Here is a 10,484-nt window from a genome sequence, read left to right as displayed (position 1 = left end):
TAGCGACAGGCCCCGCCCCCTGGCAACGGCCCGGGGGGCGGTGCCGGCTCTCTCCCCTTAGCGACAGGCCCCGCCCCCTGGCAACGGCCCGGTGGGCGGTGCCGGCTCTCTCCCCTTAGCGACAGGCCCAGCCCCCTGGCAACGGCCCGGGGGGCGGTGCCGGCTCTCTCCCCTTAGCGACAGGCCCCACCCCCTGGCAACGGCCCGGGGGGCGGTGCCGGCTCTCTCCCCTTAGCGACAGGCCCCACCCCCTGGCAACGGCCCGGGGGGCGGTGCCGGCTCTCTCCCCTTAGCGACAGGCCCCACCCCCTGGCAACGGCCCGGGGGGCGGTGCCGGCTCTCTCCCCTTAGCGACAGGCCCCGCCCCCTGGCAACGGCCCGAGCCTGTGTTTGCTCCGCTCGGGGGGGGGCTCGGTTTGGGTGTTTTCTCTCCCCCCCCCCTCCCGCGCCGGGAACTCCAGGCGGCTCCCGTACGGCTCCCGGGGCCTTCCCCCCTCGGGGGGCTCGGCCCGCCCCTTTCGCGGGGCGCTGTGGGAAGGGCGGGGGCGGGGCCCGGGGGTCGAAGAGCCCCAGCCGGGGCTCGGGCAGCTCTCGCTGCCCCCGGGCTCCTCTGGCGCCGGGGCTCCCGTGTTCCCTCGGGCGGTCGCAGCTCTGGGGCTGTCTCAGCCCCCCGGGCAGGCGTGCTCTGGCGCTTAGAGAAGCGGAGGCGTTGCCTGAGGTAAGGCTTCCAGAGCTTGGCGCTCTTTGGCAGCAGCTGTACTAGAAAGGTCCCTTGTGGCCTGCTTTGCTTTTTTTCTCCCGGGATGCTGTTTTGGGCGCTGAGGGGGCGGTGAGGCGGTTTAGTGGTATGGTGTTCTGTTTGGGGTTTGGTTTTTGCTTTGCTGGTTTTCTTCCCCCTTGTGAGATCATTTTATTCGTTTATCATTTCACATTATCATTTACCCCGCGCCGTTTCCGTCCCCTCTGGGCAGCAGCGGATCCGCCGCTCGAGGGCGAGGAGCTGGGCCGACAACGGGCCGCTGCAGACTCTGGTCAGGGTACGAGGCTGCTCCCTGGGGAGCCGGCGCAGGGGGCGCGGAGGTACGCGCGGGCACTTGTCGGTGCCCCTGACCAGTGAAGGGGAGGTTAAATTGTAGGAGTGCAAATAAACACATATTATTTAGGGAGGAGTCGTGACTCAATTTAATCGCAGCTATTACTGAACAAACCAGGCAGTCATTATTCCTAATCTGTAATTAAAAAAAATATAAAGGCAGCCCTTTTTTATGCCATAAATAGAGTTGCGAGTCATTAATAGCTCAATCTAAATGCAGCCGTTATTAAATCAACTGCAGGCATTAATGACTCCTGATCAGAAACAAAATAAGGAAATTTTAGAATCTAGAATGAAAATCGACCCGGAAAGCTAAATTGGGAGCGGGTAGTACTGAAATTGTAACAGGGCTGTTAGAAAGTTCGGAGGCAGCGACAGCTCCTGCTTCCAACCCAAGCAGTAAACGAAGCTTTAGGTTCTTAAATGAAGAGAAATAAAGGTGAGCTGTTAAACAGTGGCTGGGGTCAAGCGTAGCTATTAAGAAAATTTGCAGGTACGGGTGATTCCTGACCAGAACTAACAATTCCAGAAGATTTAGATTTAAAAACTACAGAGCTAATGGAGTGCCACAACCGCCCGGATGTAACCGCAGCCGCTTTGGGGGAATGCCCCAGCCCCCCCCGCCACCGCTATTAATTACTGCCAAGGAGAGCGAGAGTGAAAGTAGAAGCGGTGCATGTGAAACGCGAGCAGTACGCTTTTCCTAAGTCATCCCTTCGTGTCAGGAGAGGAAAGCAAATGGAAAGAAGATGTTTGCAGGGGGTCTGTGCTGGGTTACCTGCGCGTCTCTTCCGTGCATCCTTGAGGAGACATTTAGCTCCTGTTGGGCGCTCGCAGGTGGGGACAGGGCGAGCTGGAGGCAGGATCGGTGCCGGCACTGATAAAGGGATGGGCGACGAGCTGAGAGAAGAGGGGGCAAGGGCTGAAAAAGGGTCTCCAGTTCTGCAGGGAAGGCAGCGGGATGTGACTCGGCAACCGCTCTGACGAGTGCAGGGTCATTCGCTGCGATGAAGTCGGGGTCTGTGGCTGGCCCGGAGAGGCAGCAGAAATCCCAAACTCTTTGCGGGGGTACCGGCCAGATTAGGGCAACACCTGAACAGTAAAACCATTTAGGGGAAGCAGAGCTGGGCTGCACCGCGTGGCCAACCTCCCTCTTCTCCGTGAGTCCCAAAGGGGCAGCTCCAAGAATGTGCTGAGAATTAATGTCTTGCGCTAAAAATGAGACGCAAGTAGCACCCACCCGTGAATTTTATTTTCTCTCTCGCTCTGCGGCTCCTGCCTGCTTGTCTCTCCTCAGTGCGCACCTGCACCTGTGCTCGGATGGGGCAGCTGAGGGAAGGTGCTGCCATCTCCCCAGCCCCGGCGGACCGCCCCTCAGCTGTGTCCTCTGTCAGGGAGCGTCGTCATCTCTCCTGCCCCCCAGAGCGGGTCCTGTAGTGGCAGACGCGCGGGCTTTTCCCTGCACGCGCATACGGGAAGGGAAGGGAAGGGAAGCACAGTGAGAGCTGGGCTTGTCAAAGCGTAATGGGGGTGGTGGGAAGCGTAGCTAGAACCGGAGAGCTACAGCGCAAAAGCGAAGCGGACGGGACACAAAAGTAAAATGGTGCACAGGAATGCTGAGGAGAGAACTCCCGCAGCACGCAGGAAATCAGTGTCAGAATCTATTTTCTTCTGACTGCCGAATTAAAAATAATGGCACGCTTTGCAACGCCAAGCTCGCTCTAATCGTCTGAACTGTTTCTTTCCAGCCCCCCACCGCCCCCAGCACACCGTTCAGCCTCCTCAGCCTGAAATGCCTTGTTTTCCTGCTTTTTTTTTTTTTTTTTTTTTAATGACAGGGCAACTTCTGTTCCCGAGGTGGTGCCTACAGTACAGCTATCTCTTCGAAGGCAGTTTGGTTTAGGTCAGAGAATGTTTAGCCTGGACTGAATCAGCCTCTGTTTCTATTTCTGGAAATCGTCGGTCCTGTGCATCAAGCCCGGAAAAAAGGAAATATGAACCAAAGGACCTGGGGCCTGCAGGGCTAGGAAAATATTTGAGAAGAGGTTCAGCGGGGAAATGACTGTTTGTCTGTGGGGCGTCCAGGCAAGCAACCCAGCTGCTAGAAAGCGGCGCTGTCCCCAGGATGGCCTCGGCGGTCCCGTCGGAGTCGGGGGAACAAGGACAAGGCAGGGTGAAGCATCTGGCCTGCCGTGTGGACCGTGACTGTACAAAGCACGTGTGATGCACTGCAAGTTTACCTGTTTAAACTGTGAGTTAAAGAAGGTGTGCAGTTGCTTTGTAAACAGCCGACGCTCTAAAGCTACACCCATCTAATTGCTAGCTGTATTAAATCTATCGTATTGCTGTTTCTGCATTAAAAAAGAAAAAACCAACACACCTATGTAAGCACGTCTAAGTACAATGGAAAACCACTGTTTAACGCGTGGCATGTGCGGGTGGTTTTTTTGGGGCGGGGGGGTGGGGTGTATGACAAAAACCTGCGAGAGACACACGCACACACGCACATGTCATGTTTAGCGCTCACCTAAACCCAAAAAAGAAAATCCACTCTTTATTTTGCAGCATTAGCATTAGCTTCCAGCGCACAGCCTGAGCGCGCACCTCTGCTCTCACCGTCTGCTCCCTCTTCAACCGTGCGTGGCTGTCATCAGCTTGCACAGGCTTGGCTCGTGCAAGTTTCCGCGACGGCTTACGAGAAGGCAGGCAAACAGACCCAGCAAGACGCGTAGTGCCTTCCTCTATGGGCTCCGTCCAGCCTTTGTTAAAATGAGCAGAAAAGACATCTGCTGCGGCCTTTGTCCTGACTGACTCTTACAGAGAGCATCTGACTTGACCTGCAGCAAAGCCATGCCCCAGGCAGCAGCACGTATTGGCGCGGACCGCGGTTTCACCCACCTGCTTTACTGCGCCGGTCCTTTCCCACGGCCGATGCCGCAGATGTGGCGCGGCCCACCCCCAGACCTCTTTACGAGGGTTCCCTGGGCTCTGCAAGTCGCCTGCTGGACGTGTTGCTGATTCAGGCACGGGCAAAGTCAGCTTCTTCGCTGGCCTCGGGCCAGGGCAGCCCCGTACCTGAGGGAAGCTGAGAATATCTCCAGCGAGATCTCACCGGGAGGCTGGGACCTCGTCAGTAGGGGAGAAGGCCAAGCGACTGACACTGAAAGGGATCTCTTTGCTAGGCTGTAGATCATAAAGTTAGAAAACAAACCTGCCTTTTTTAAAATGCCCCCCTTTGAGTCTGCCACGTTTGATACAGATTTTTTAAATTGCAGGGTCTATCTCCTACAGGCCTCATGCAAAGGGAAGCGAGTACCTCTGGCTCTCAGGACAAGGGGGTCCCTCAGGAGCCCAGGTGCTCACGCCAGCCGGCATCTGGCACAGCACAGGGCAGGAGCTTTGGCAGTAGTACGTGAGCTGAGAATGAGAGTCCGGCAGCGCCGCACGCTTCTCCTGTGAGCCGCCGAGGCTCGCGCGCTGTGCCTTCCGCAAATAAAAGGCCAGAAGAGTCAGCATTTCTGCTAGTTCCAGCCTCATCCGCACCCTCGTCGGTGTAGCTGTAAGCAAGCGTCCCGTAGCGACTGGGAGCGTGGCAGCTGGGCTTCCTGCGCTGCCTTAGGTTGTGCCCTTGGAGAGACCCTTCTCCGAGCCCCGTGAGCCCCGGGGTGGGTGGGCTGCGGTGCCGTTCAACGCTGAATAGGCACGAAGGCCTGTAAACAAAATGTATTTATATCGCACCCGTACCCGGCAGCCAACCGCCGCTTTATTTACGTATTCTGCACCTCCTGCCGACGCTTTTAAACTTAGCCGATATTGCCGCAGTTTTCACTGACGGGGCAGGGGACTGCCATGCTGCAGGGGCAGTGTCTGGGTGTCTCTCACGGACACAGACGTCCTCAGCTGGGTAGGGACAGGGTGAGAGCTGGAACAACTCTGCTGACATGTACGGGCCGTCCCAGGGCAAGGCTCCTGGGTCTGGGGGCTGAAAGGCGAGCCGCGCTGGGTGGTTGGTGTGGGAGTTGTGGAGCAAGTAGGGGGGAAAAAAAGCAACAGGAAAAAAACATCCAAATGTTTCACAGCAGGTAGAAAGCTTGGCAGAAAGCAAACTGAATGCTGTAAAGACAAAAGCCGAAAGCCGGCTATGGACTGGACGAAAAGAGTCAGTGCCACGGAAGGAGGTTATTTCTTCCACTGACCGTAGGAGGCTTTTCTGTGAGAAAACACAACACCTCTTCTTTCGGCTACGGCGCGGTCCCGCAGCAGTAACGGGCCAGCGCGTGCGAGCGCCTCTGGCAGTATCGGTAACGGCCGGGGCACGGCCGAACGGCCAGCCCACCTTCCGCACAAGGAGAACACCGTTCCCCTGGAACGCCACGCAGACCCAGGACGGGTACGGCGGAGGCCGAGCCCAGGCGCCCCCATTGCCAAGGACCACCTTGGCCTCGCAGCGTCTCACGCTGCGGGGTGTTTTGCAGGCCGTGGCTAAGCTCAGGCCCCCTGCTCGTGGCTGCCCCCGGTCCCCCGGCGCCGGTCGGGCCCCAGCCCCCAGCGCGGTGCGGCGCAGGGCAGCGGCCCAGCAGGGCGGCCCCACGGGCCCCAGCCCGCACCCCCCCCCCGTGCCTGCGGGCAGGGCCCCGCGGCCGCCGGCCCCTTCCTCCTCTGCTCGCTCCCGTCGCGGACGGCTCGGTACGTGTCACGAGCGGCAGCCCCGTTCAGCCGCTCCCGGAGGGCGCGCGGCTCTGCCCGGCCGTGACCGGGGCCCGCAGGGGTCTCTCGCTCGCCCGCTCGCCCCGAAAGGAGCCGGCCCCGAGCCGGCGCGTCCCGCCCCGCCCGGCCCTCGGCGCCCTCGCGAGCTGAGCGCGGCCCGGCCAGCAGGGGGCGCTGGCGCTCACCGGCTGGGCGCGGGGGCGGTCCGGCGCGGGGGCGGGGCCGGTGGGGGCCGGTCCTTCCGGCCGCCCTCTAAGGGCCGCCCCGCGGGGCCCGGGCTTCCGGTGGCGCGTGCGCGGCGGAGCGGAGGTGGGAGAGGTGCGTGGGGCGGCCGGGTCGCGAGGGGTCTCTTTGCGGTGCCGGGGCCCCTCTGCGGCCCGGCGTGGGAAGCCCGTGGCCGGCGGAGACTGCTCGGAGCTGGGCGGGGAGCGCCGCGGCAGTCCGGCCGCAGGCAGCCATCCCCTGCGGTGGCCGGCATCCCCTCGGGACTCCTGGAGGCCTGGCGGCTCCCGATCCTCGTCTGCGGCAGCCGCCTGAGAGAGCAGCGCGGCCGTAGCCGGGGGCCGGAGAGCGCTGGTGGGTGAGTTCGGACAGCGGTGGGGGCTCCGTGTGGGACGGGGGTGGGGGGGGCTCCGTGCGGGCCCGACCCTGGGCCGGGCGGGAGGAGCTCCGTCGCGCCGGGCCCGGGGCCGGGCGGGGCGGGGGACGCCTCCGTCGCGCCGGGCCCGGGGCCGGGCGGGTGAGGGGGGGGCTGGCTCCTCCGTGCCGGGCCCGGGGCCGGGCGGGGGAGGGGGGGGGCTGGCTCCTCCGTGCCGGGCCCGGGGCCGGGCGGGGGAGGGGGGGGCTGGCTCCTCCGTGCCGGGCCCGGGGCCGGGCGGGGGAGGGGGGGGCTGGCTCCTCCGTGCCGGGCCCGGGGCCGGGCGGGGGAGGGGGGGGCTGGCTCCTCCGTGCCGGGCCCGGGGCCGGGCGGGGGAGAGGGGGGCTGGCTCCTCCGTGCCGGGCCCGGGGCCGGGCGGGGGAGGGGGGGGCTGGCTCCTCCGTGCCGGCCCCGGGGCCGGGCGGGTGAGGGGGGGGCTGGCACCTCCGTGCCGGGCCCGGGGCCGGGCGGGGGAGGGGGGGGCTGGCTCCTCCGTGCCGGGCCCGGGGCCAGGCGGGGGAGGGGGGGGCTGGCTCCTCCGTGCCGGGCCCGGGGCCGGGCGGGGGAGGGGGGGGCTGGCTCCTCCGTGCCGGGCCCGGGGCCGGGCGGGGGAGGGGGGGGCTGGCTCCTCCGTGCCGGGCCCGGGGCCGGGCGGGGGAGGGGGGGGCTGGCTCCTCCGTGCCGGGCCCGGGGCCGGGCGGGGGAGGGGGGGGCTGGCTCCTCCGTGCCGGGCCCGGGGCCGGGCGGGGGAGGGGGGGGCTGGCTCCTCCGTGCCGGGCCCGGGGCCGGGCGGGGGAGGGGGGGGCTGGCTCCTCCGTGCCGGGCCCGGGGCCGGGCGGGGGAGGGGGGGGCTGGCTCCTCCGTGCCGGGCCCGGGGCCGGGCGGGGGAGGGGGGGGCTGGCTCCTCCGTGCCGGGCCCGGGGCCGGGCGGGGGGGGGCTCCGTGACCGGCCCGGGCCCGTGCTCGTGCCGGGGGGGGGCTCCGTGCCGAGCCCGGGCCCCGCAGAGAAGCCCTGGTCGGGCATCGTTCGCTTTTGCACAATGTAGGGCTTTCCCCGTTTATTTTCTGTGTACTGTGTTTTGGGCCACCTGAAACCCTTTGGCCGGGGAGGTTTGGTGCGGGGAGATGGCAGGTCTGGAGCCTGAAAGATCTCGGGTGGGGGGCGGGGGAGGTATTTTTGCCTTAAAACTCTGGGCCCACCTCGTGTGTCATGTCGTGAGTCTCGTGACTGTGGCAAATGGCTCAGTCGGGCGTTTTCTGAAAATGTATTCATCCCATGCAGATGTCGTCGGGATACAGATCATCTGCATCTTCATGCTCTGACAAGACAAGATGCTGAGACAGGGATGAGCTCCAGAAGGACTGCTGAAAAGAAGAAAAAACCGCACTCCACAAAGTCATGGGGTTTATTTTTGCGTTTGGGGGGGTGGGGTGGCTTTAACAAAAGAGTGCAGTGTTGGCTGGCAGCAGCCTGCAGGGCATTTTTGCTGCCTGATCTCTCCTTTTCTTCTCTTCCACTCCTCTTTCAGGGCTGTAATTGTCATTTGGATAGTTTTAGAAGAGCAGTTAAGTTCCTCGCCTGTGTCAATGTGCTGGTAATACCAGGAAGGTGAACGCTTGAACCGGTCGGGCGGGTGGGAATAACTTGGCTGCAGGTAGAACTTCTGAGGGAAGACCAGCAAAACCAGGAAGCAAATAGCAAGTTCCCCAAAAATGTGCGGGTGTCAAACACGTAAGCGTTTCATTGCCGAATGTTTTTGGGAATATGTTCCAAATGGCTATTTTTGGTAAACATAAATTTTCAGGAGATTCAGGGTTGTGTGTGGCAAAACATGTCCCTCTGTTTTTGTGTCCTGCCGCACAAACGGCGGGCGGCAGGGCTCTTGTTCCCCGCTCTCGATATTGCCCCAGCAGGGCTGCGATATTTAGACCTAAGTGGGGATGGGTTTAGGAGTGGAAGGAGAGAGAACGCCTGTGTTCTGTAAGGGCTGTGAATGCTGACCCTTTGTCTCCGTCTGCCGCTTTTCCTGTGCGGGTGATGAAGCTGTTTTACTTTTCTCTGTTGTTCCTGGTCTAAATAGCTGCAAGGCTGTCGCCGCTGTGGGTGTGCAATTTGTGTTGCTGTGTTTCTGTGGAGTCCTAGCCACGGCTCGCTTCTAGTGTGGCCAAGGGTCAAGGTAGGGCTTTCAGCTTAAAGCTTCAGAAGCGCTGCGCGCTGAGATGGGTGTAGGTGAAACTGCTGTTGCGCCTGCAGCTGTGCTCTCAGGGATGCTGGGCGGCTCCGCATCAAACCGGCGAGGTGCGCGTGGACCTCCGTCGGGCTGCGCCCTGGGTGCGCGAGCGTGCTGTGTGTTTGCTGTTCCGGCTTGTACGTGCGAGGGCTTAACGTTTGATTTAACGCATTTCCTTTAACGGCAGGCTGTAGTTGGGCTCTAGATGGTATTCCTACGGGGGCGCAAGAGCTGTGGAATGGTTAAGCTGTTGCTGTGCCTCCAGGTGACTTGTTCAGTAACACTGTTTTTCCCGGTGCAGGTGGATGAGTCGTGCAGGGCAACGGAGGAGAGCCCAGGGGAGCGCTGTAAGAAGGTGAGTCTGTGCGTAGTACTGGAGGGAAGATGTGACTGGTGGCTATAGGGCTCCATTATGGGTTTTACTCTTTTTTTGTGTGTGATCTGAGGGTGCTAAGCGATGAGCCGAGCGTGATCTGGGCCCTGGAGGTGAGTCAGGCAAGGTGACCGGTGCTTGGTGGGCTGGAGTAGGTGTTCTTTTTCAGGTTATTCAGGTTTTTTTTTCCCTTGTCTTCACTTTCCCATCCCAATTTGGGGCCGATTCCCTCAAACGGGGACTTCCCCCTGTGGGGCTGCTTATGCAGCCTGGGAGCTGCTGCCTGGGCACAAAAATACCTCAAACCCCCTGACTCTGGGTCTGCAATGGGGGGTGAAAAAAACAGAAAGAATTCTGGTGGAAAGAAAACCACTTGGGGCTTCTGGGAAAGCCAACTCCAGCTGGATTTGTGCAGCTGGAAAGGAAAAAAAGGGTGGTGGTGTGCGGCGAGCGAGGAAAGCAAGCGGCCAACTCAATGTGAGTGATAGAGCAAGCTTCAACTTTATTTTTAAGTCACTGCGCTTTTATATGCTCTTGTAAACAAGCTTCAATAACTGCTTAGTTAATGTCACGGGTTACGATTCTTCCTTAGCAAGCAGTCTAGTCCTGAAGTTCCTTATTCTTGTTTTATCGTTTGTTCTTAAAGTAGAAATGTCTTCCGCCTTACTTCCTCCTTTTTAGTGACTTGCAGATTCTCTGTAATTTTCCATCAGCGGGTCTGTGCGGCGGGTCTGTAGTCAAGCTAATTCCATCGCATACCCATAATCCTCCAGCCCGCTTTCTATCTCAAACAACTTATCTTGAAACACACATACTGATTCAATCCTATAGTTCCCCACATATCCCCCTTTTTCTTTTGTTCCTTGGGAAAGGAGCACGGCATTCATACTTCTTTCCATCATTCGTTGCATACATTGCGATATACAAGGAACACACATTAATATAATGATAAACATTACAAATATCATTAATCCCATCTGCAAAATACTCTTGATCCAATTGCCAATGCCCCATCCATTAAACAAGCTGTTAAACCAATGCCATGGATCATCCTCCCTAAGTTCTGAGACCCTCCTTCTTAAGCTCTCAATACTTGCATGTATTGATTCTGAGTGATCTGATAGATTCATGCAACACATCCCTTCAAATTCAGCACATCCATGTCCTTGGGCTAAAAGCAAAAAATCTATGGCTGCGCGGTTTTGCAGCGTAGCGTGTCTTACAGAGCCTACATCTAGTAATAAACCAGATAATGCCTTTGATGTGGCATTTGTTTGCTTAGCTAGCCAACACCCCAGCTTGTTTAATGTCGTGAGGCTTTGAGCAACACCAACTCCAGGAGCCAAGAAGGAAACAGCTACGATTTTTGTAGGATTCCAAAATTCAGCTGTAGAGTCACAGTTATCCTCAAACTTACGAGTGCTCCTTTTGCTTCTCATCTTT

General features: G+C 59.9%; 1 long non-coding RNA gene across 2 annotated transcripts; it reads left to right on the top strand.

The window, feature by feature from the left end:
- Positions 1-295: 295 nt before the first annotated feature.
- On the top strand, positions 296-3,515 carry LOC135317848 (uncharacterized). 2 transcript variants are annotated; one of them, XR_010376469.1, is made up of 3 exons: positions 296-718; positions 972-1,080; positions 2,932-3,515. It is a non-coding gene; the product is annotated as an uncharacterized LOC135317848 (long non-coding RNA). The 2 variants fall into 2 exon arrangements; XR_010376468.1 differs by lacking the exon at positions 296-718 and having other exon boundaries at positions 958-1,080.
- Positions 3,516-10,484: the final 6,969 nt, after the last annotated feature.

This window comes from Phalacrocorax carbo, chromosome 27, assembly GCF_963921805.1.
Source record: "Phalacrocorax carbo chromosome 27, bPhaCar2.1, whole genome shotgun sequence".
NCBI classification, from domain to species: Eukaryota; Metazoa; Chordata; class Aves; order Suliformes; family Phalacrocoracidae; genus Phalacrocorax; species Phalacrocorax carbo.
Note: the sequence above shows the minus strand (reverse complement) of the source record. Positions and strands in the feature narration are given on the sequence as shown.